The sequence below is a fragment of the Eublepharis macularius genome, chromosome 11 (assembly GCF_028583425.1).
Source record: "Eublepharis macularius isolate TG4126 chromosome 11, MPM_Emac_v1.0, whole genome shotgun sequence".
In the NCBI taxonomy this organism is placed as follows: Eukaryota; Metazoa; Chordata; class Lepidosauria; order Squamata; family Eublepharidae; genus Eublepharis; species Eublepharis macularius.
The window spans coordinates 54,868,583-54,895,536 of NC_072800.1; positions in this window are offsets into that span (position 1 = coordinate 54,868,583).

Sequence of the window (26,954 nt, forward strand, 5' to 3'; positions counted from 1 at the left end):
CCATGGGATTTCTAACATCCGCAAAACAGACAGGAACTTGGTTTTATGCCTTTAAAAAAATGGATATTTTCCACCACATAATCTGTACTGCAATTACCAATAAAAAGTAATATTTAAGTACTATAAGCTGTGCAATCTGCAAGGAATTTTTTTTTCTGTAAAACACAAGCCTCATAGTAAAAAGACATCAGGAATTTACATCAAGTTTCACAGTGAGTAGAGACTACCGAAATGGATTAGGTGGCCAGGACATAAGGCCAGAAGGATGGATAGACGAATAAAGAAGCCCAAGACTTCAGGCACTACAGGCCATGCTACTATCTTCTGTGTGTGAGACTTCAGCAAACTACCTGAGCTCTGTTGGTGTTCTGCAGAACACGGCCTCTTGGAAAGCATGTCATGTGCAGATTTTAGAGGTCTATGGACTGGGATGCAAACTTGGGCCCTTTGAATGGAAGAGGAACATTGTTCCTATGTGACCAGTGAAGATGATCTAATTTGCTCCAAACATACTCAGGGGTGGCTTGCTTTCTATCTTGCCTTCACAGTTTACAGATTTACAAGTAAATGGATCTGCTCAGAGTTCCTTTACAGAGCCTCACGCACCCTCCAACCAAAAGAATCCCGAATCTTCCCACAGCTTTGCATTAAAATATACCATTTGGATAATTTGAGGTTTCTATAGAAGGAAACATTTTTTTAATTTCAAATAAGTAACCTTTATTTTATCTATATATCTAATATGTGTGGATTAAAAAAACCCACACAGCAGAGCCACACAGAACTAGGTTTTTGCCCAACAGCTGTAGCCACTATCCAAAGAAGGAAATGGAGGAGGGAAAGCAAGAGCATAGAGGGAATGGGGGAAAGAAGAAACCACAAGGTCTGTGAGGAAGGGTAGATCCAGGGAGCGGCAGAAGAAAAAGTAACATCTTGTGAGAGAGAAGGAAGGGAGGAAGTTGAGGCTGTGAGAAGAAAAGAAAGTGCCAACAAAAGCTATAAGCGCAGGAATATGGGAATGGCCAGGGTGAATCTAAAAAGTAAAGGGGAGGGGAGGGACTTAGTGCCAGAAAGGGAGGGAGACAAGGGGAAAGGTTAGGAGTGGGAAAAACAGGATTGAGAAAGTGAGGGAAACTAGTGGGCTGGAGAGGGAGGTGGAAGAGGATTTCCTCTCACTGCAAATCCTTGTGGATATGTGGGTGGATATGTATGTATGTATTGGATACTAACCTCCCTTTCAGTTTGCATTAGATGCTTGCAAAAGTGAAGGAGGGCGATTTTTGCTGATTCTCCCCCCCCCCCCCCCACACACAAACATGCACTTCTGTTGTGTATTGGGCTTAGTTAGGCCAGACTAGGCCTGTACTATATTAAAGGTTATGTACTGTGTTGAGCTGCATGATATGTTAAGGTTCCTAATGCCTGAACTTCTATTGGTTACATTCATCTGCATATCCATTGGTTACTTTCTGGGGGCAGCAGCCAATCGGTCCTCTCAAATAAAGAACAATCTGTGGCCTGCCTGTATAATACATTGTATATAGTTCATGCAAATGATGGCATTCTAAAGTACGTGTTCCTATTGGTTACTGGCTATTCTTGGGGTGGGGTTTACGTGTATATATTGAGGGCTTCTGTTCTGCTGAGTAGAGTCATCTGGTGAGTAATGTCTGCTGTCGTCTGTCTATTCTGGCTTGCAATAAAGAACCTTGTTTGGGCTGAAATTACTTTGGGCTGCAATCATTCTGAGCTCCAGGCTCAGTATACAACAACTTCCATCTGCCATGATATTCAAGCAGCCCACTGATCTATAAGAGTGCAAATCTGAGGCTTCTAGAAAAGTATGGCAGGGGAGGAAAAGGAAGAAAGTTGTCATTTATGCAATGCAGTCCCTCTTGCACTGTCACATTTTCAAAAATTGTGTGTGTGTGTTTACACATCAGTTGGACTTTCTTGGGAACAGAATTGGGTTTCATAAATCATTAAAATTTTTATACCATTCATTCTGTTAAAAATACCTGTGCAGGCTAATGACTGAATTATAGTGCATAATACAATAAACTGACAAAACAAACATAAACCCAACTAGCAATCAGGGCTGATCTAGATGAAGAGGGATTTAAAACTGCCACTGTCAGGAACAGTCTGTTCATTATCTGGAGGAGTTCAGAATCCTGGAGATACCATTTCCACAAGGACAAGGAATCTGTTTGTATGGTCAGTTCCTGTGCAGCTAATGCCTCCAGTTAGCTTTCAGATTGTTCTTTCAGTTGTTCCTGCCCACAGTTCTGTCAAAATCCTGGTTTGTTCCTGGACAAAGAGTTGACACAGGAAGGTTAAAATTATAGTTCTAAGATGTACTCTCTCCTGTTGTTTTGAGCTTGTCAGTACAACTGGAAATTGCAGGAAGTGGAAGCAGCATGGGTACTCAGCTGCAGACAAAGGAGGATCTAGGACAGCTAGCTAGTAATAGCTCCAAACTAAAAGATTATTCTGTAAGTATAATGGTGGTGAAACATTTCATTAGTGCAGTGTTGTCAGACAGTGCTATGGGATCCAGACCTGGGCCTGTTTCACACTACATACCTGCTTCCAGAACATCGCGAAACGCAGCGCAAAAAATGCGGAAGATAGCGTCTTCTTGCGAGAGTTTTGCGCGATGTTGTGCAAAACTCTTGTGAGAAGATACTATCTTCTGCTTTTTTAACGCTGCATTTCGCGATGTTCTGGAAGCAGGTATGTAGTGTGAAAAGGGCCAAGGTAGAAAAGAAGTTTGTTTGGAGTTCCATGGTGACATGTTTGCAAAATATTTAATAATAAAATTGTTCATATTCGCACAAACTTGGATTTGACAGGGGAGCTGGTAAGGTATTCACGATATCTTGAATTGCTTGAATGAGGTTTAGTTGTCTTTTCATCACGGGGCTTTTTCACTGGTACTGGCCTTATATTGCTTTGATGTCTCCTCCAAGTTCCACATGCAAAGTCAAAATACTTCATTTCAGTCTTCAAATTGCTTCTCAGATTTTTTTGAGTTCCGTACAGTGAGAGGCTGCATCAGCTGCAGAATCAATTTTGCCCTGGGTTTTCAGCACTTTTTCTCTCTGTGCATATACTCCTATTTTTTTTATAGTGAAGTAGAAAAATGGCTTTTTTGCAGTGCAGAATGTTTTCTTCAGTATAAGCCCTGGTCCTTTCACCCACTCCTTTATCCCCCTGTGATGTGATTGGTTGAACAGCAAGGTGCAACCACACCCTTTCCCCCCTTTCTTCTCCACAACTCTTGGCCTTCATCTTTAAAAAAAGTCACCATTGTTTGCTATGCATTGTGTGTGCCAGTAATTTCGAGAATGGGGGGGAGACAGTTAAAATGGCAGCCAGGAGACTTTAATTCCACCCCTCTCATTATTTTATTTTATTTTAGAATAACAATGCTGCTACACTGTTGTTTAAAGAATCTCTTAAAAACCTTGCAACATGGTGGAAGAGCTGAGGCAGCTATCTCTGGGGCTGGCAGCTAACTACGGAAGAACAGATAGACTGTAAAATCTCTGTGACTGCTCCCCCACCGGCCAGATGCACTAGTGGCGGAGGCAGAGGCAGCAATGGCAAAAGCATCCCAGTGTCACACAGCCTGCTCCCCTGTGTCTGGTCATGCTGTGCCTGACCACTGCCCCCCCCCCGCCGACCCCACCAGCCACCTCTGCCTCGTGAGTCGTGACTACTCCATGGCCTCCAAAGTGATAAGGGACTGAGGAGCTCTACTGAGTTCATTACCAAATGGGCTTTGAAAAGACTTCTTCGTATATTTAATTCTTAAGAGTTCCTAATAAACAGTAGGTAGGCAGTACAAAAATTAAATGTTGCAGCATTGTTTTTTAAAAAAAAAACACCAACGTTGATGAAACTGTCTTTTCCCAGAAAATCCAAAGCGGAAAAGGAGCATTTTTTTAAAGGCACAGAAGTAAAAACCGGATACCACTTTGGTTTTACTCTGTGAAGTGCAGAATTATAGAAGCTGAAATTGGTTCCAATCCTAGTGGGCTAAATACCCAGAAAACCTGTTGTAATTGTGCCATGCAGAAGACACTATTGTTAAATGAGTGGGTTGTCTTAGAAGATACTAATTTTCTAGCTCTGTTTCAATCTTTATTCAAGCCTTTGTTCAAGGTGGGATGGAAACTGCTTTCATGGCACTGCTGGATAGTCATCCCAGAAGATATATGAGACATGTACCTGTTGATTCTTTTGGACCTCTCAGTTACTTTCAGTACTATTGACTATAGCATCCTTATGGGTCACCTGAAGGAAGGTTGTCTTGTTGTGGTTCTATTTTTACCTTACAGGTAGGATCCGGGTCGCACTGGGTTATGCCTGCTGTTTATGTGCTTAATCATTACATGCATTCTTTGTAGTTTACTTATCTGAAGGTTGTTCCTGACATACAGCCAAACTAAACATCACTTTTTTTACAAGTTCATCGCAGAACCAACTTGTGTTCTTTGCAGCCTCATAGCAGCTGCAGAGAATGGCTTCTCTTAAAACAAGAGAGCACAAATGGGCTTGGAAGATTGCTGTGGAGGGAGAGAAGGCTTCTTCCTCCCCCTGCAAAGCAGTTTTCTCAGGCAAAAACAGTCTGGGGGAAATGTGGAGCTCCATTTCTGCAGCTCCACATGCACAGAATATGCCATATATGTATGACTTACTCCTACTTTTCTTATCACTCAAAGTGATAAGGAAAAACACTCAAGATAGATTTGTAATTAATAACAGAACATCTAAGACAAGCTCCAGCTGGTTTAGTCCTACTGAACATAGTAGGAATCACTCCATTTTCAAACAGACCAGTTTATATAGATTTCCTGATTAAAACTGTAAATATTCAAAAAAAATTTTTAAAAAATAGCATAATGAAAATTGAAACTTAACCAAGTCACTTAAAAAAAATTACACATATCTGAATTCAGTATGTAAGCCAAGCTTTGAAAATTGGCAAAATGCATTGCTCTTAGTGTTGACAGCATATGACGTGACCAGCATCCCAGAATCCAGTGTTTTGTTTGGCTTGGTTGGAGCATCACATTCCTTTGGCTTTTGCACCCCATTGACTATACCAGTGACAAGATCTCTTAAGTCAATCAGCAGACAGAAAATCAACAGCTATTCAGCATATTGCACCCATGTGCTAAACTCTACAGCTTTTTTGATAGACACATTTTATTTTATTTTTAAAAAGAGTGTTCTGTATTAGAAGATGATTAGAAAGCAATACAATATTTCCATGCCCTCCCCTTTCTCTTACTGACTTGCAGTTCGTTTGCTTTGTTTTCATTTACTTGCATCTCAACACTGTCATCTTGCAGGTTTAAAAAGCAATTCCAAAATGATCTGTTCTAAGAGGAGTTCTGTTAGGGGACTGTTTTCATTTTCCTTTTTGTCTTTCTTTGGGGAGTTGATATTTTACCCAAATTTGTAATTCATTGATCACATAACTTTTACAGTGTTAATGGCTAAAATAATGTAAGTACAATAAATGTGATTTATTCCATAAACTCTGCATGGTAAAATAATAATATTTTAATGTTCAAAGCATTTCACACGCATTATCTTGCTATAACCTTTACAACAGCTCTGTAAATGGGTTCATTTTATCAATCCTATATTGCAGAAGTGGGAGTCGGGGAGCTGAGAGAGAATTGCTTGCTCATCTGATGCGCTCAAGGCCAGTTAATGAGCTTAAGGGAGAAACAAGATTTGAAGCAGGTATGCATACTCATTTGATGAGTTACTGTAGCCCCTTCTGCACAGGAGACATCACCCCTCACTTTAATAACATTAATAACAACATTCAATTTATATACCGCCCTTCAGGACAACTTAACGCCCACTCAGAGCGGTTTACAAAGTATGTCATTATTATCCCCACAACAATAATCACCCTGTGAGGAGGATGGGGCTGAGAGAGCTCCTAGAAGCTGTGACTGACCCAAAGTCACCCAGCTGGTTTCAAGTGGAGGAGTGGGGAATCAAACTCAGTTCTCCAGATTAGAATCCCGCACTCTTATCTACTACATCAAACTAACTTTCCATGAGGTCAAGCTGAAAGGCATGGAATTGGCTTGTATATTTATTTGTTTGTTTGTTTGTTTATAGTCCAGCTTTCTCACTGTGACTCAAGGCAGATTACAGAGTGTGAGATGAGTACACTCAATTTCAAGGATTTTTCCATAAACAATGACGTAGGGTAAATAAACACAATTTTACAATTAGTAAGAATCCAATACAGAGTTGAAGAAATGCTTAAACAGAACATAAGTAATTCTAGGGCTGACATTTGACCACATGAAGCACAAGTAGCTCATAGAATCACATATTTAAGACAACAGATAGTATGTAAGGCATCATAGTGATAAAGTCTATGGTCCTTAACTCATTAGCGAAGCATCTGAGAGCCCCTCCCTACAATACAAAAGCCTTTTTGAATAATTCTGTTTTGCATCGTTTGTGGAAAGCCAGGAGAGTGGGGGCTCTCCTGACCTCAGACAGGCCATTCCACAGGGTTGCGGCCACCACAGAGAAAGCCTGTGTATGGGCTGCTGTCAATTTTGCCCATGTACAGACTGGCACCAGCAGGAGACCCTGTTAAGATGAGCGAAGCTGCTGTAAAGGAACGTATGGAGGGAGGCAGTCCTGTAGATATGCCAGGCCAAGGTTGTGAAGAGTTTTGTATGTGATAACCAATACTTTGAACTGAGCATGGTTGCTGATAGGTAGCCAATGGAGTGACTGCATAATGGGGGTGCTGTTCATGCTCCTGGTTGCTCCTGATAGCAGTCTTGGTGCAACATTTTGCGCCAACTGGAATCTCCTAATTAATTTGGATGGGAGACCTATATATAGTGTGTTACAATAGTCAAGTCTTGATGTTACCATAGCATGGATCCAGGTGGCCAGGTCGGCCATGTCAAGGTAAGAAGCCATCTTCCAGATAGAGTGAGGTTGTAAAAGGAGTTTTTTGCAGCTGCCTTAACTTGTTTTTTTAGGAGTAGCACTGGATCCAATATAACCCCTAGGCTCTTAACCATGTCTGCAACGGTCAGATGAACTCCATTGAAAGTGTGGAGTACAATGTTCTTCAAGATCTCTGCCTTCTCAGCAAGCATCACTTCTGTCTTTTCTGGGTTCAATTTCGATTTGTTCATTTTTAGCCATTTTACTACTGCTGTCAGGCAGTGATCCAAGATTTCTGCTGCATCTTGAGGGGACCTGGAAAGCGAGATACAGAGTTGAATGTCATCTGCATTGGTGACATCCAACTCCATAGTTGCAAATGAGTTCTCCTAAAGACTTTACATAGAGGTTAAATAACATGGGTGATAAGACTGCATCTTGCACAACCCTGCAAGATAGCTCCCATTCTGGAGATAGCTGATCTCTGACAGCAACCCTTTGAGTCCGTCCCATGAGAAATGATTTAAACCACTCCAAGGCACATCATTTGATGCCCACTTCTGTCTCTAGATGCCTCAACAGGATGGCATGGTCTACTGTGTCGAAGGCTGCAGACAGATCCAGGAGGAGCAATAAGGAGGCATGGCCTTTGTCTATATTTAGCTGGAGATCATCCACTAATGCTACTAGTGCTGTCTCTGTTCCATGCCCTGATCTGAATCCGGATTGGAAAGGGTCTAGAGTAGGGGTGTGCAGCAGGGAAATATTCGGTTTTCCGATCCGGATTAACCCAAAATACGAAGTGTCCAGCCGCTTCGGGTTTGGGTTGTTGGAAATTGCTTTGGTATCTCCCCCTGAGCCCCCCTTCCCACAACCCCACTTACCTTCCGAAGGCCGGCACAGGCCTTCTGCTGCCGCTCCTGTGGCCAGCAGGGCGGTGGAGAAGGCTGCAGCCGGGGCCTCCGCTGCCCTCACGGCCGCTTTGGCCTCTGCGGTGGCTGGCAGGGCGGGAATAAAATGTTGGTGCCTGCGCCGCCTGCACCACAGCTTTGGCATCTGCAGCAGCCGGCAAGGTGGCAGCAAACACCAGCACCTGTGCTGCCTGCACCGCCACCAGAAGGATGCCCCAGGTAATTGGGGTGGTGGTGGGAGGGCGGGAGGGCAGGCAGCCGGGCATCTTTTTAAAAGGCCCTGAAGCTTCCTGAAGCAATGTGAATTGCTTCGGGAAGCTATGTTTCAGTATTTCTGAATCAGGGCTATCATACTAGCCCCGATTCAGAAATACCGAATCTTTACGAATCGGGCCTGGTTCAGGTTTTTTTTCTGAACCGAGAACCCAAAGCGCACACCCCTAGTCTAGAGCACTGGCATTTTCCAAGAAGATCTGGAGTTGGTGAGCTACTGCTCTCTCAATTACTTTGCCCAAAAAGGGCAGATTAGAGACTGGGCGATAATTGGCCACATCATTTTTGTCTAGGGATGGTTTTTTAATTAGTGGACGGATAACTGCCTGTTTGAGCAGCTGGGGGCAGGTGCCCTGAGTTAGTGATTGATTTATAATATATTGATTCACTTATGTAGTTGTTCCTTGATTTTAACAGCCAAGATGGGCAAAGATGAAGCACATAAATAGTGGTTTTCATAGATGTTCGGATTCTGTTAAGATCTGTCATTGTAATTGGTTCAAGGTGGTCCAAATGTAAGCCAGATGGTGCATTAAGCATTTCTTCCATCTCATCTTCATTGCAGCTAGCATCTAGATCAGAGAGTATTTGTGCTATATTATCAGCAAAAAACTTAGCAAAGGCCTCACAGCTGATTGTCTGTTCTTGGGACTGCAAAGGTTCAGATTTAGGGGTTAGAAGGCCCTCCAGTGAGTTCTGTAGCATGCTGTATCTGCTTCCATGCAGGTTTTTCCCCAATGTCTTTCTAGACGTCTTCCAACTCTCTTTAAATCAGCCAACTCCATGGTAAACCATGGGACTGGCTTCTGTCCCAAGGGCTGGAGGGGTCGACAAGGAGCAATGGTGTCAATAACTTCAAGGAGCTTTGCATTCTATGCTCCCACAGCAGCTGCCATGGAGCATGTGTCTGGGATTTTAAAATCCCCCAAGGCATTTTGGAATCTAGAAGCGTCCATGAGCCTTCATGGATGGATCATTTTAACTGGAGACTCTATTTTGCGGGGTGTTGGGCCATATTCATTTTTGCCTTCATCAGATGATGGTCTGACCACGGTTGAGGCAGAATTTCTAATGCTGAAGCAAGACTTTCCCTCAAAAACTCAGTGCAAAATACCAAGTCCAAGATGTGGCCTCTTTCATGTGTAGGGTCTGTGGCTGTTATCACCTCTCTACATTTCATTGTATTCATATTTGTTCCCTTACAACACACATTTTTTTATGGATTGGTTTAGTTTCTTTCTCTTAATCCGGAGAACATGACCAGTGTGCTCAACATACATTTTCACATATGGACCATCCTATGGATTTGGTCCTATGTATACAAAAGTATCCTGTGTGATAGCTGAGGAAAAGCCATCACTTTGGGGCTATGCATGTGGTGACCCTGTCTGGCTCAAGGTCATGTAAGTCATGTGGTTGGTACAGTCAGAACTGATAGGACCAGGCACCAGTAATAAAGGAGATGATGACTGCCACCTCTTCTGAGGGACGAATGCCATTTAAAAACAACACAAGCCGAGTCTGCACAGGTCAATTTTGCCAGTTCAGTTTCCATACTGCAGTGTTTTTTTCAAATCTGGTGCAGTGTTTTGCACCAGATTTGCCACCATGGGTAGTCACTCTGGACACTATGTGGCTTTCCCCCAGCTTTTCTGGGAGCACTTATACACTGACTTTAAAAAAAAACCTGCTTTGTGGTAGGCTGTTTTTCCATGCATATAGTTTATTCCTTTTTTGGTGTTCTATCTTCTTCCCCCTTCTTCCCCTCCCCCACCAGCCCATTGAATTATGATTGGCTATTCTTGTCTAGCCAGCAACTCCTCCTTCCCTCTTTTCCATTCTTCCCTGCTCCCCTCTTTCCATTTAAAATTTTTTTTAAAGTCCAAGTGTAAGAAGTCAGCCTGGCCTCCGCTATCTTTAATAGCCATTTTAACATGGCTGCTTGCAATATAATACCACCAGGCTTCTGGATTTAAAATGGCAGCTTATATTGCAGCCAGAGGTCCTCCAGCTAACAGTTGCTGAATATCGCCTGGGAGATCAAGGCATGAATGGAATGCCGCATAGGTATACGGAGTGATTAAAGGTGATTAGATTTGCAGTCTCTCCACCCCCTAAGGAATCCAGCGCAACAAAGGTCTCACAAAGTCACCCCCACTTAACACATTCCTTTCCCTCCTTTCATGATGAGATCTTCTGTCCTTGATTGAGGAGCTAATCAAATGACATTCATAAGTATTTCCCAGTTCCTGGGAAGGTACATTCCCCCAACTAAATTAATCAACTGAGCTCTGGTGGACTTCATTAACAAAGATGCGGAGGAGTTAGCCGTGTTAGTCTGTGGTAGCAAAATCAAAGAGTCCAGTAGCACCTTTAAGACTAACCAATTTTATTGTAGCATAATCTTTCGAGAATCAAGTTCTCTTCGTCAGATGCATGTTACAGAGACTGGTCAAATATAGAAGAGGAGGAAGGAGAAGAGGAGGAGAGAGGGCTTTCGGGGACCACAGATGTCTTTGTCAGATGCATCTGGCAAGGAGAGCTGTGGTTATCGAAGGCTCATACTGCATTGGAATTGGATGGTCTAGCTGTTTGGCTGCCACAAACTAACAGGGCAAACTGATCCACACACCAACTGAAGCCAACTGATCCACACTCCAAAAGGAGATGTTTACATATACTAGCAAAGGAATCTTTTGGTTGCACCCTCCCCCTCCCCCCCTAATTGCCTCTTCTCTCTCCTCCCCTTCTCCTTCCTCCTCTTCTATATATGACCAGTCTCTGCCATTTTAAATCCAGAAACCTGGTGGTATTATATTGCAAGCAGCCATGTTAAAATGGCTATTAAAGATAGCGGAGGCCAGGCTGACTTCTTACACTTGGACTTTAAAAAAAAATTTAAATGGAAAGAGGGGAGCAGGGAAGAATGGAAAAGAGGGAAGGAGGAGTTGCTGGCTAGACAAGAATAGCCAATCATAATTCAATGGGCTGGTGGGGGAGGGGAAGAAGGGGGAAGAGGATAGAACACCAAAAAAGGAATAAACTATATGCATGGAAAAACAGCCTACCACAAAGCAGGTTTTTTTTTTAAGTCAGTGTATAAGTGCTCCCAGAAAAGCTGGGGGAAAGCCACATAGTGTCCAGAGTGACTACCCATGGTGGCAAATCTGGTGCAGATGGTCATGAAAAAAACACTGCAGTATGGAAACTTGTGTTGTTTTTAAATGGCATTCGTCCCTCAGAAGAGGTGGCAGTCATCATCTCCTTTATTACTGGTGCCTGGTCCTATCAGTTCTGACTGTACCAACCACATGACTTACATGACCTTGAGCCAGACAGGGTCACCACATGCATAGCCCCAAAGTGATGGCTTTTCCTCAGCTATCACACGGGATACTTTTGTATACATAGGACCAAATCCATAGGATGGTCCATATGTGAAAATGTATGTTGAGCACACTGGTCATGTTCTCCGGATTAAGAGAAAGAAACTAAACCAATCCATAAAAAAATGTGTGTTGTAAGGGAACAAATATGAATACAATGAAATGTGCATTGCTAATTGTACAGCCAATGTCAAATCTGAGATCTCACATTACTGTTTTTCACAGGTAAATTTAAGAAGGTGTTTGTGGTATAGTGGTATAGTGATAAATTTTGAAATACTTGACTAGTGGGGAGAAGCTGACTTTCTCTGGAAGTAATAGCACTTCCCTTGGTAAGTGCAGGAGCTTGGCTCCTTTGCATTCCTGGACATTTGATATTATTTGTGTTTTTTTTTCAAAAGTGCTTTTTATCCATGTGCAGGCAAAGTTCCAACTATACTAGCTTTTCTCTTGTGACACACAATTAAAAGCTGTACTGGTTACTGCTAAGTGTATTTATCTTTCTGTAACTAGAATGGAATCATTTGTCTTTCACGAACTAGTGGAGCCTGGTTGTTTTCCTAAGTAGCTTGTTGGGATTACGAAAGGTAACTGTCTAGAATTGCTGACTCAACAAATAAAAATCTTTGAGCGTATCAATGAACTGCAACCCCCACCTCATCCCAAAGAAACCTAGGATTTAAGTTAATACACTGATGTGGTGCATTTGAACAATATATTTAGAAATAAACTAGAGTTAGTGTAGTGTAGTGGCTTGTGTTTGTGAGATGTTAACAGGAAATTCCTGGTTCAAATTTTTCATCAGTCTTCAGTTTGTTAAATGGCCTTAGACATCTCCTCTGAGTGCATTTTGATGCTGTGCAAAACTGTGATTAAGGAAATGTATTTTTAACATCATGTCTGAATTAATAAACCATAACTATGCCACAAGAATTAACGGCACACATACACTGGTTCCTGTGCCTTGGATTCATGTAGTCCTTCCTCCCTTCCCTTCGCATACTCTGATTCCCCTTCTCATTCTTAGCAAACTAGTTTTATTATTTATTTACAACATTTGCATCCCTCCTTTGTACCCAATAAAGGCCACAATGGTGGCTCTTATAATTTGTTGTTATATTTGAACTGGGCAAACTATGGCTTGCTCATATCATAGCTTTCCTAGAAGACAGAACTGCAAACAATAATATTGTTTCTGCAGTTCATACGTAATAGCAAATTGTGCTTTGCTGAGGAAGGTAGAGGAAAGAGTCTGAGAGTTAAGGAGATAGGAAATGGGATACACAGGCAATTATCTGGAGAATTAAATATTTCATCTGGATCGATCCAGGGTCTCTCAGTGCCATGGTCCCTACCTCCAGTTTGAATACTAACTAATCTCATGGGGTGTTGCAAAGATTACAAATAATTATCCTATAGTGTGTTTTTTGAAATACCACTATAATCTTGCTTTACTTTTAAGAAGGCCACTGTATTGTAGTGGTTAGAACTGGGGTTCTTAACTTTTAATCCACTAGCACACAACTATCTTATATACTAATAACCAAGTGGCCCTGATCTGTGGATGCTTAAATCCAGAGATTGAAGCCATGAATGGACAAGACAGATCTTCCTACACACCTGAAAAAGAGAAAACAGTATGGGGAAGAGGATACAGAGAAAAGAACCCCCCACAAGTCCTTGAATGTTATTCACCATGCAACTGAGCCTGTCTCAGCCAGCACTACACAACTGGGCCATAAGGGAGAGGCTGCTGGGGCTGAAGACAGGGGGGAAGACAAAGGTTGATGAGAAGAAGTGAAGGAAGCAGGAAAGGAGAAGATGCTATGGGACGCTGTACTCAAGGGAACTGCTTGGGTTATGGATGAAGTAACCATTGCCCAGCTCTCCCAATTCTGAGGCCACAGAGTGTCCCTGGAGAGGTAGGGCAAGATGACAGAAGGCCAGGAAGTAGAGCCCATGCTCTACGAGGGCTTTCTGATTATAACTAGCTTTAGTTACTTTTACTACTATCCTAGATGACTGAAGTAAGAAGCATGCATGCAGCAAGAAATAGGCTGATCACTTGGTGGGTTGGCAAAGCTACTTTTATAGTGAAAATGGGCCTGCCAGGTCATTTATGTTGATGCACTGCCATAAAAACTTCTTAAAACATCTGACTCTGTGTGTGGTTCTCCTCTATCTGTATAATTGAAATCTAACAACAACAACAACATTCGATATATATGCCACCCTTCAGGACAACTTAATGTCCGCTCAGAGCGGTTTACAAAGTATGCCATTATCTAGCATAAGTAATCCTCAACTTCTCTCTTTATAAATAGTCTTCCTATCCTGGCCTGATGTTCAAGAGAAGCTTTGGTCATGCTAGCTGTGACTGTGTCCAGAAAGCACGACCTGCTTGCTGGTGAAGTAGGCATGGTGAAGGAAAGTAAAAGAGAACATGTGAGGTGATAGGAGAACAGAAGGACAGAATGGTGAAGCCTTCTTGAAAATCTGGTGTCTGGGCTTAGGCAAGGATTTTAAATTGGACAATCCATTGCTCAGAATACTGATATTTTGCTGCAGCAATTTAATGAACACATTTAAAAATGTGGATAGAGCAAAAGAAAGTGATCTTCTAAGCTTCCATAGGGTCTCCAAATTTGTTCCAAGCATTTTTCATCACTTCTTGGCCAATCCTTTCACTTAAGCGGCCTTTCCTAAAGCGATTAATAGAACAATAGACCCAACGGTGAGAGGAATAGAGGTCCTTCTGTGAATGTTTTTCTTCCTGTCTTAAAATGTTGATTCCTCAGCATCAACTCTTTCTTCTTGGCAGTACATGATGAGCATCAATCTGGTTATACTCTTCTTCCAAGTCAGTGTAATCGAACCCCCATTATTCTCCTCCTGAGAGGATTGTTAAGTTCATTTGTTTTAACTGTTTTTCAAAGGGAAAAAAATTGGCCTCACTTAGGAACTCTCTCTCTTCTGGATGCTTTCAGAGTCTTAAATCCTACTTAAAGCACCACACAGTGATGCAACCTTCCTGGTCACTTTTTCATTATGGTTGGGAGTTTGGGCTAGACAAATATTGTAAAAAAACATCCTAGGCCGTACAATCTGCAAACCTTTTGCTATCTCAGAATATAAACTCCTGGCTCCTTACATTCCAGCTCTGTTGTCAGCATTTTCTTTTTCCCTTTCCCTTCTACATACATCAGAATTCTTGGGGTACATCATTTTATAAAATTAGATTGACTTGTTTCATGATGATTCCTGAAGGGTAGCTGTCTTAGTCTAATGTAGCAAAACAAAACAAAAGTCCATTGGCACCTTAAGGACCAGCAGGTATTCCAGCATGAGTTTGCATGAGTCAGAGCTCAATCCTTCAGACTGAGTAGAAAGAAAATTTTCCTCATGTTTATCTATAAAATTACAGGAAGGGAGGAGGGGAGTGAAGGGAGTGCGCAGAGAGAGGCCTGGTGTCATAAATCAGGTGTGATTCTTGATGTCAGGGATCTGAGCAGACTTCTCTCATAATCCATTATGCATAATAACCTAAGCTGTTTAAGTCTCTGACTCCTTGCCTTTCCCTCCTTCACTTCTTTAATTTTCTGAATAAAATATGAGATAAATGACTTTTTTCATTCCATTGCATCTGAAGAACTAAACTCTGACTCATGAAAGCTCATGTTGTTAGCTTTAACTGTTAGGCTTTAAGGTGACCCTGGACGGCTGTTGTGTTTTGTTACCAGATAGTCATTGCAAACAAACCTCTAGTGGAACTGAAGTTGGGCAAAGTTCTAATGCATCCTTTATAGTTATTGTATGCGATTTTCAGGTTTTGACCTAGGGATATTAATATATTTGTGAAATGTTTTGAAGGATCCCTGCATTTTATTTATTGAAAGGTCTTTGAAACTGACTCATGTTGTGTAATCCGTCTTTAGTCTCAATGAGAAAGGTGGACTATAAATGACAGATAAAATTCATAAAAATAAAATTAAAATTAAAATAATGTGTTGATTTAGTGGAAGCATTTAATTTTTAAGCTAATATACAGTTGACAACTGTTGTTCCTATGAAACAATGTTTGGGGTTATTTTGGTTTTACTTTCATATAATGCATTATATTTCAGTTGTTTGTTAAGATTGTGTATTAGTTTTGCTGAAATTGTTTATGGTGTATCAGTTTCAAAACAGGGGTTTTTTTACCTTATGTATTCGAAACTTTTTCCTCAATCTTTTTTGTTCTTCTGTTTAATGGCATGAAGTGGCCACTGCTGCCTGCCCAATGACTGACTGGGAAAAGAAGAGGAGTTGCTTCTTCTACCCCTGGTGGTGGCATCATGCCAAGAATGGGAGGAGGAATAGGCAGGCTTAGATGTTCCAGGAAGTCCAAATGCAATCTCTGCCATCATGCACGGGGCAAGTTATGGTTGCTGCTGCAGTTGCTGGTCCCTTGCAAGTAGAGATGGGCATGAACTGAAATATGAACCAAAGTTTGTGACAAACTGGGCTGGTTCGTAGTTCGCAAACTGGCGGTTCATCAGAGCCCATTTCTGACAACTGCCACCAACTTTAGGCTGGTTCATTTGATTCATTTTTTGGTCCATCACTGAAGACAGCCTGGTGCCGATCAATCAGTTTTCTAGGCAACAGGGGATGGACTTCCTGCAGACCTTCTGCTGACCTGGAAGCGGCCTTCTGCTGGCCTGGAAGTGATCTTCTGCTGACCCAGAAGTGACGATTTGCTGACCTGGATGTGATGTTTTCACGAACCAAACAAACCAGTTCATGAACCAGGGCTGGTTTGTGAAAGTTCGTGGTTTGTGAAATGCGATGCACCATGAACCACACGGTTCGGGTTTTTTTCGGTTCGTGCCCATCTCTACTTGCAAGGCATCAAAGTTTTAACAGAAGCCCAGTACTGCCTATTAGGGATGCACACTTTTAAAAATATAGTATTTTTCAGATTTGGGTATCAGGAAGACCACGAATATTATTGGTATTCTGAGTATTTAGATCCTTCCATACCAGTTTGTATTATGACCCAGGCTTCTTTTTCAGAATTCCCAAATTAATCTAGTCAATTATTTCCTATGGTGGAATTTTTCTGGAGGTCTGAAGTGGCTGTTTTTAATGTAAATAGCACCAAAATGGCAATGCAGCTGCCACTACCTGTCCACTAAAGACACACCACATTTCAAGTGGATTGGGTCAAGGAGTCCAATTTACAAGCCCCTGAATAAGGAGTCCTCAACTACTCTCCTTTCTCCTGCTTCCTCCGAGAAAAAGAAGCCATTAGCTAAACAAGAATAATCATTGGCCAAAAGCTTCCCAATGCAACCAGAATCAACAAAGCCAAACAGAACCAACATCAAGCCAGCGAATCCCAGCAGAACCAACGGGTGATCTTTTGAAACCAACAGGAAAACCCTAAACAAACCACTCCCCAAGACCCCCAAAACACAAGACAATAAAACCAGAACAATGCAAAAGAAAAGATACATTTCTGGAAACAGAAAAGCAACAACCTAGAATCCCCACCAAAAATACACACTACTAGTACTGGCTCTTTAAAAAGAGCGAAACAATTGATTTAAAATTCTAAAATAACCCAAATGAGCGGTATAGCACAAGCCCTTTTCAAACCAAACACGGCACAAAAAAGAAAACTAAAGGAAAATAAGTTTTAAAAGAACCAAACTGGAAACAAAGGTTCCCTTTTCCTTCCCTTGCCCTCCCCCAACCCATCAAGCAAAAAAAGGAGAAACTTTAAATAATAATTTAAAATAAATTCCAAAGCAATCAAGAAAAAAAAGAAGAGGGTTTTCCACATTAGCAGGCAGCAGAAATAAGTGATTCAAGGCACAGACACCCCATGACTCCACAAGAACTTCAAAAGCTGTAACTTTTAACATCCCAGTGCCAGATATTCCCAATTGTTTCTGGGAATATCCATGATCAGAATATCGGCATATTTGAAAATCCTATATATTGATCCAGATTTTGAATAAAACTGGTATTTGGAGGGTATATTTTTGGACTGGATGTATGCAAGCACACATCTCTAATGTCTACCATTAAAGCCACCTCTAGCTTAGGCTCAGCCCTAAAACATGAACTAAAAAAGAAAAGAGGGCACAAAGTACTTTCACACCATTAAGTATTGCCATCTATCTGAGATTATCGAACAAAACACATGGTTTCTCAGTGGGCATAAATCAGACTGGGCTGTATTCTGTATTTTACTCTCAGGGCTCATGCCCTCTTTGGGTAATGGTTTGTGTCTTTCGATGATGATATGCAGACTTCACATAGGAAATCCACAACTGAAGCATGAGTAAGTAAAAATTGAGAGTGACATATTCCCATGACTTTGATTCATATTAGAAATGTGCTAATAATATTCTACTATGAACAAAGGTTCATACAAATTGCTGTGGAATTTTTCCCACACTTTGAAAATGTTGGCCACAGTATTCTCCTTGCATGTTGGGCTTTTTTGGTATCTCCTTCTGTTTCCTATTTCACAAACATTAGTCACTTTTTCAAAAGAATACAGATAGTGTACATCAGTGCACAAATATTCAGTTTTAGTAAGCAAATAAAAATGGCTGTAAACCATACAGAACAATTTTGGAGGTTATTCCTTTGCATACACCTACAGAAATGTTGTGGGTTGAATATATATATATATATATATATATATATATATATATATATATATATAATAAAAAGTTCCTTTCTTTACTACATTTTCGATAGCTGAAATTTGATATTTTTTTCTGATTTCTGAACTTGAAAAAACTAAGATATGCTTATGATGCAATTTGTATTTCTTTATCTGGGCATGTTTGCAATTGTTGTTTGAATAAATGAAAGCAACGGCTCCCAGACTCACCTGGGGGACTGGATTGCGGGCGTTGCGGGGGAGGCGAGTGGGGAGAGGGCATGGTGGCCGCCATGTTGTGGAGGGGCAGGGAAAGACCAGGGGCCAGGGGTCATGCCCAGGTTCATCCGGTACAGCCCCAGGCCTGGGAAGCTGGCCCCCGCCCTTCAGCACTTGGCCCATGGCGGCAGGGAGGTAGGATGTGCCAGGGGCCTGCTTGCCAGTGCCGCGCAAATCCCACGAGGTCTCGGCGCCAAGGGAAAGGAGGCTGCGCGAGGCGGCGGCGGTGGCAAGCGGATGCGAGATGAGGAGACCACGAGGCGAGAAAGGACGAGGCGGCTGCGAGGCGAGAAGGCTGCGAACAGGCCGCGAGGTGAGGCGGCCACAAGCGGGCTGTGCGAGGCAGCGGCAGCAGGAGTATGCGGGCCGCACAAAGCCGTTTAGGCAGCACCAGCAATACCGATGGGAAGAGGACCAGAGGGCCATCGTGCTGGAGCAGGGAAGCGGGGCCAGGCGCTTTACGTGTGCCTGGCCCCCGGTGGTAAGGAAGGGAGCGGATGCTAGGTAAGGCGGGCTCCCTGCTTCTGTTCCTTCAGGCACGGGCCAGCTGGAGGTAACTTCCCGGAGTTGGGGGTGGCATGCGCTCAATCACGCCGCTATCACATTTCATCCCTCTCGGGTGGAGAGCCCTGTGCAGCTTGGCGGGGGGAGGGGGGACCTCCCTGGGGGGTGGGTCTGGTGTGCGCTCCGGCCCTGGCCCCTCGCACTGTCGCGGCCTCTGAGCCCTGTTCAACCCAGCTTCCCCTCAGTGTTTGCGGCTTGATGGACGGGTGGGGGAAGGTGTGATGAGGAGGAGCAGCAGCACCGCATTCTGGCATCCAAAGCATAATCATAGCCCTACAGTTGCCCAGCGCTGGCTCTCCTCTCCCCCTCCTCACTGGGAGCCTGGAAGGGAAGAGATCACATTGTGGGGGGGGAGGGATGCTGCCGTTGTATGTAAAGGGTGTCCCTCCTCCTGCCTCATGCATCCAAGAAATAGTCTTTGTATAGTCCAGCTTGAGTCACAATAAGAAAGGACTATGCATTACAAAAAAAATACATAAATAAATAAGGGGAGGGAGGTGGATTCTCTCCTGGTGGACCTCCTAGCTGCTTGGGATGGCTACTATCCTTTCTCCCTAAGCTAGCCAGTAAACTTCCCATTTGCATGGGGAAGGGCCACCCCCCCCTTTTCCACCCCTGCCCCCACCCCTGGTAGTGCCAGGCGACTTCCTGTTTTGGAAGTTGCAACCTGAAAGGGGTAACTGTGGGAGAGAGAGGGAGCGTGCGTGCTCTCACATGGACAGAGAGACATGCTTTGTGAGATCTGGTATTGGGGTATATGCCCTGCTTGTTCTAGCCACCCACTGGCAACTATGGGGTTAACAGCTAGAAGAATGCTCCTGTCTCACATCCTCACATTCTTATTCTTCCCAATTGGTAGCTAAAGGGTCAGTACTGAAAAGGGAAAGGCATTTCAAACAATTGGAAGTCATTATTTGATGAGAAGCAGCCATTGGCTTTATTCTGGTTAGGCTTGTCTTTATGGTGAGACAGCTGGTTCCCAGGTAGTAACTGGGTGATCCCCTGGTATTACAATTGACCTTCAGGGTACAGGGTCGGTTCCCTAGGTAAATCGCTGCTGCTGGAAACTGGCTGTGGGGCATTGGACTTTGCTCAGGCTCAGCACATCTAGTGCTCGGTATCCCACATATTTCGTATACATTGCTGCAGTTACTTACAACGCTAGTCACATTAGAGAGATCTGACACTCGTGCACAGGCTGGAAAAGAGCTTTGTGTCCCAGACTAATAAGGAAGGTAAACCGTGGTGGTTCCCAGGGGAGGATAGATGCACTCAGACTGCTTTGGCAAGATGGGTGGCTGTGTTAGTCTCTGTAGCAGTAGAGAGAGCAGGAGTCCAGTAGCTCCTATAAGACTAACAAAATTTGCGGTAGGGTATGAGCCTTTGTAATCCATGGCTCGCTTCTTCGGATTAGCTATAATGGGAGTCAAACCTGTAACCAGCATTCAGAGGGGGTTTAATTCTCAGGTCACCAACTGGGAAGGCAGGCTGAACAGCACTTATTAAAATAATTAATCTGCAGTCATGCTGACCAGGAAATGGCAGAGTTAAATGCAGGCATGCTGTACAGATAAAGTGAAACTGATAGCCAGTGGCACCTTCAACTTCCAGCATGCGAGTTAGAGAGTACAGCCCAGTGAAGGGAGTTCTGGGACAAATTAAATAATTAGGATAAAGCATAAATAAATAGCAACTAATAGACAGGAACAAACAAGCAAAAAAAAAATCAGAGTTATGCTGGAATTATCTGGTTGGGGACCAAGGTGCTGCCAAGCTTCTTATTAAAGTTGCAGTATCTAATTAGTATCTCTGTCCCTCTGTTATGACACGTTCACTTAAAATGTCTGGCATGGTTTCTATATCCTATTGGGCAGATGGCTAGAGAAGAGATTCCAAGCTGGTTACCTACCTAAGAGGTTCAATACAGGCAGTTAGTGCTGCTGTTTTGTTCCCTGGCTACACTAACTGAAGGCCAGGAAGCATAAGCATGCTCACAAGTGATTAGATTGTACTGTTGTGCATGGAACTCATTGCAGGGCTACCATTTAGGCTAGGCATGATCCCATGCCTGGCGGCTTGGTGCTAGGGGGACCTCTCTCTTTCTATTGCACCCACAGCCACATTCCCACATGGGGAATGGATCATGGTTTTTCCAACGCACATTTCCATCTTGTCTCTGCAGATTTTACAGTGACATAGTCTCTCATTTTTCCTTACGTCACAATATAATACCCTGAATAAGAGAACATGTTTGGTGCTGGGTAATTAACGCACATTGATTAACCCAGTTACTCTCAGCATGCATCTCTTGATCTCCGGGGTGCGTGGAGGTGGCCAGTAATGGCACATTGCTAGCTCTCCAAACTGGTCAGGAGCATTATGGTAAGCTTCTGTGTAAAGTGGCTCAGTATTTGCTGCTGTGGAAGGGTTTGAAATCCTTGTAACCTTGGCTGGAAGGGCCGATTCTCCATTGCAATCAGGTACAGCATGTTTTGCCTCTGTGTTAAAGGGAAATAATAGATGAACATGTCCCATACCCCTTTAGGTATCCAGCATTAGGCGCTTCTGCGATCTGCACTCCATAGTAGAACATAAAACTTGTGGCGAGCTAGTGCTTCAGCCTTAATTCCATTCCATGGACAGATTCCAGGCAGAACAGGCACAGAATTGTAAACTGGTGTTGGGAGCATGAGCACCAGGTTGCAGTCCAGAAAGCCTACTGTAAAGGCGCTTGCTATTTGGTACGTAGTTTGTAGTATATGCCACCATATTCATTCCCCTCCTTGTACTGCCAGTTCTCTTCATTCTCTGAGCGTAAGTAAATAATGCCCAGCTTTCTCTTCTCTTACCTCCAAGATTCCTTTGTGGATCAGTCTACTCTTTGTATAGGCAGTAAGATATATAATTATAGATACATGTAGATAGAGATATGCAGGCTCAACGTGCATTAAATTATCTACTTTTGAAATGGGATATCATGGTAACAAAATGTTCTCAGGGAGTCTGGAACAATTTGACGCTGTTCAATGGTGCACTCACTGTATCAAGCGTTCTAAGGAGGTAGCCCTGCAGTCTTATTCAGGCACATTGTGCGCAAGTGCATCTTACTTTGTCAGCTAACAAAATTGTTCTTCAGTCCAGTTTGTGGCAGGACGCAGAATCCGCACTTTGGAAGCCTGAGGGATTGGTTCTTCAAGGGTATCCTGGGCGGAGCTATGGGCGGGACTTGCCAAGGAATGGCAGAATTTGTAACCACACGTGGGTGCAAGAGGGTTCTTGGATTGTTTGCTTCCTCCACCCAGCAACCCTCTAAGATGAGGCTTTAGTTACCCAATGTCCATAGCCATATCTATGCATGTGCTGATCTTCCCGGGGGAGGGCATGGGGCCTTGCCCTCCAACATCAAAAGAGGTGTGTTCAGGGTCTAGCACATGTGGCCCTTTCTCACGTGCCCAGGGTAATGCCGATCGCCAATTTGGGGTCAGGAAGGAATTTTCCTCCAGGCCTGATTGGCTCTGGGGTCCTGGAGGTTTTTTGCCTTCCTCTGGGCAGAGAGCAGGAGTCACCATGGATGGCTTGTCCTTGCTATTGGGGTGGTCCATCCTCTCCTCTATTTCCTGGGAGAGATGGTCACCGGTGGAATGATCTGGGGTTCCCCCTGCTGTGGATAGGGGATTCGTATAGCCGGAGGAACCAAGCTACATTGATGAAGACCAAGCTCTTTGCTGATTCTCTCTTTTAGCTGCAGGTTCTGCTGGTTCCAGTGCAGACTTGCCAGAGGGGATGCGGCTGCCAGGTCCAGTGGTGACAAGGTGGCTAGGTCCTCGAGGGATGCAACAGCACAGTGGATCCTAACTGTGGCCTCAGGGGCATCTTGCAGTTCTTCAGGACCAACAGAGGGGAGCTCCTCAGGGGGCTGCAGCTTGGGATGTGCCTCCTGGGACAAGGGGCTGGAGCAGATCACAGTGCCCAGACTTGATTGAACAGGATGCTGGGGGCTGAGCCCATGGGGTGGCCGGTGGAGCCTGCAGGGTGCTTCTTCCCTGGTCAGCTAGCGTGGAACAACAATGGTTCTCACCTGGTGGAGCCTGTCCGACTGGGGCCTGGACATGTGGTTGCAGGGCTCTTGAGGGGCCCTCTTGGTTTGGTTTTGCAGCTCTAGGGGCTTTGGCGGTGAGCCATTTTGTGGCTCTTGTGGCGTATTGGGCATTGGGCACCGATTCATTTGGGGGGAAACAGGGCCCTCAGGCTCAGTTTCCCTATTATGGGGATCCCCATAAGGGGTCTGGGGAGTGAGGAATGGCCGGTGCATGCCCAGTCGGGGGCTGTCAGTCCACCTCACTCCCAAGTGGCAGGGGATGGTTCACAGAGGGGTGTACACCCACGTGGCATCCCACTGACTGTCATCCCATGGTTCCCCCCCTCAGCACGGGTCTGAGGGGGCGTGTGGGTCATCGGCTTGGCAGACGGGTCAGCTGATGCTCGGATCTGTGCCTTTGCTCCCTGAGCTGTAATCTCAATAAAGTTGTGGCCTCTTTACCTCCAGCACTGTGTCTGTGTGTTTTGTCGCCGTGCCTCCTCTCCACTCTCCTCCCCCACTCAGCACTCGCCTGCAAGCAACGGCTCCCAGACTCACCTGGGGGACTGGATTGCGGGCGTTGCGGGGGAGGCAAGTGGGGAGAGGGCATGGTGGCCGCCATGTTGTGGAGGGGCGGGGAAAGACCAGGGGCCAGGGGTCATGCCCAGGTTCATCCGGTGCAGCCCCAGGCCTGGGAAGCTGGCCCCCGCCCTTCAGCACTTGGCCCATGGCGGCATTCCGCCCAACCCTCCCTTTCGTCACAACTTTGAAGTGAGTAGGCTGCGTATTGGGCATTGGGCACCGATCCGTTTGGGGGGAAACAGGGCCCTCAGGCTCAGTTTCCCTATTATGGGGATCCCCATAAGGGGTCTGGGGAGTGAGGAATGGCCGGTGCATGCCCAGTCGGGGGCTGTCAGTCCACCTCACTCCCAGGTGGCAGGGGATGGTTCACAGAGGGGTGTACACCCACGTGGCATCCCACTGACTGTCATCCCATGGTTCCCCCCCTCAGCACGGGTCTGAGGGGGCGTGTGGGTCATCGGCTTGGCAGACGGGTCAGCTGATGCTCGGATCTGTGCCCTATGCCCGCCTTTGCTCCCTGAGCTGTAATCTCAATAAAGTTGTGGCCTCTTTACCTCCAGCACTGTGTCTGTGTGTTTTGTCGCCGTGCCTCCTCTCCACTCTCCTCCCCCACTCAGCACTCGCCTGCAACCACTTGTAATTTTAAGGTCATAAATTTTATGTGCTGGCCATGTTGAACAGGATGCATTTTATGTTTGTAACTATAGGAAAGCAAGTTTAGCTCTGCTAAGAGAACAAATATTAAAGTATATTTCAATTTCCCAACAAATTTCCAATTCTGGAAAAAAAATTAAACTATATTCCTTGCCCATGACTCCAAAATTTCTAGAAACATCGTGTGCCACATTTTCAGGCACTATAGTAATAATTGGAAAGATGTCTTTCCCCCCATTCTGTCCTACAGTTCATTCCTCTGATATGCTCCAGTTGTTCACTTTAGGTGTAAATTGACACATCTGACACAAATTGTTCATCATCCCATTGAACATGAGAGCCAGATGAACCTGGTGCCTTGGCTGGATTCTAATAGATCGACATGATTTGAAATGATAAGGTCCTTATGATGAAATGCCATTTTGTTACCAATACTGAATATCTCGATTTCTAAGAATTTGAAAAGAATGAATTGCTATGAGAAATGCACCCCTCACCTTTTTAAACACAATCTAATGTAACCCCACACCTGAGTATCACATTGTAAGTTTCTCTGGCCCCAGGTCTCTTCAGCTACTAGTGCGGGAGAAGGAACAGTTTAATGATATTGGGCTATGGGTAAGTTTTACTTCTAAGAGAAGAAAGTGGGACATCCAGTCTTACTTTTTCATAACGGTGGAGAGAGAGAGAGAGAGAGAGAGAGAAATAGCAGCTAAAAATTAGAGCCACAAACCAGTATGCAATCTCACCAACTGTGAATCTTCATTATTTCAGAACTAGAAACAATGCTTGTTGTGTGAACAAATACAATGGGCTCTAGAAAATGGATTTGGTGGCTCTCTCCCAGCAGACCAATAGAAAAGCAACACAAAATGCTTCAGTGCTGTACTTAGGGTTGCCAGACTCCAGGTGGTGGCAGGAGATCTCCTGGAATTACAACTGATCCCCAGGCCATAGAGATCAGTTCCCCTGGACAAAATGGCTGCTTTGGAGGGTGGACTCTATGAAGTTATACCCCACTGAGTTCCCTCCCCTCCCCTCCCCAAACTCTACTCACTCCAGGCTCCACTCCCAAAATCCCTAGGAATTTACCAACCTGGAGCTGGCAACCCTAACTCACTGTGGATTTAGGGGAGAGCCTATTCCCAGGAGCAGTCATTCTACGCTGCAACCCACCATTCCAGTCCAAGAACACTTCTGCTGTTACTACCAGTCCCAGTACTACCAGACTACTAGTCTATTTGGGATCAGAGACCTTTATGAAAAATCCATTCCACATTTTCTTTGCACTTTTTTTGTGCTCTAATGCTTTCAGTGGAACACATGCAAGTAAATTTGCATTCTGAGCTCCAATTTTCTCCAAAGGGACTCTCAATGTGCCTCTTTCAGAAACCATGCCAGGTCTGCCGCACCCCCAGCCTCAGCGAGGCTGTCCTCCTGATAACCACCAGGATGTCTGCAGGGATGGGGGAGGGATGGGAGCTGAGTGCTGCTGCCCAAAGGGAGGGGGATCTGTCTGGACTCAGAGACCTTTTTGGAAAATCCTTTCCACATTTTCTTTGCCACTGGTTTTGTGCAGCAATGCATTTCAATGGAGCCCATGCTAATAAACTGGCATTCTGGGCGAGCCTTTCCTTCTGGGAACCAGTGGGATGCCTGCAGTGACAGAGGAGAGCTGGAAGGGGCTGGGCTTTACCAGACTCTCTGCAGCTGAGTGCAGCTGTCCAGAAGGAGAAAGAGGATCTATTAGGGGCTAGGGACCTTTATAGAAAATCCAGTCCGCATTTTCTTTGCAACTGTTTCTGTGCTGTAATGCTGTTCAGTAGAACCCATGCAAGTACAGCCTGGGCAGCTGATCCGAGGCTGGTGGCTTTAGAGGCCAGCAGCTTGAGAGGTGGGCATGCCCTTCCTGCCTCCCCCCAAAAGTGAATGGAAGAGAAGAGCACCTGCCTGTCCTACAGCCTGGCTGGACGGATTCGACGGCAGTGGCTTGAGAGGCCGGTGGCTTGAGAGGTGGGCGGGCTCTTCCTCCATCCCCCAAAGGAAGAGAAGGGAAGTGCGCCTGCCAGTCCTACAGCCTGGCTGGGCCAATCCGAGGCTGGCAGTTTGAGAGGCCGTTGACTTGAAGGCAGGCAGGCCCTTCCCCCCTCACCCAGCAGAAGGGGAGAGAAGCCACAGCCCTGCCTCATCCATGGATCAGCTGGGCAGGGAGGAAGTGGTGACCTCCCTTCACAGGCCTCCGAAAGCCCCTAGGCAGCAGGAAGACCAACCAAGGCACCCCACGCTGGGCCTTTCCTGGCCTGTGGAGGCTCTGAGGAGGCAGCAGGGAGGCAAACTGTATTGCCTCCGCTTGCTTCTTATCCCTGCGCACTGCGCATGTGTGGCATACTGTGCATGTGCAGGAATAAAAAGTGAGTTGTCAGCAACACGGTTTGGCTTTTATGTCTCAGGACTAGTCTTCTTTGCAGAATTATGCATTTGTTGTGTAATAAAGCAGTTCAAATGCTTCTCAAATGACAAGAAACAAGACTCGTGGTGGGTCTCTGGATGCTGTCCATAGTCATACAAAATATGTTTGCATAATTTGGACTAAAGCATGTTTATTTACTTACCTT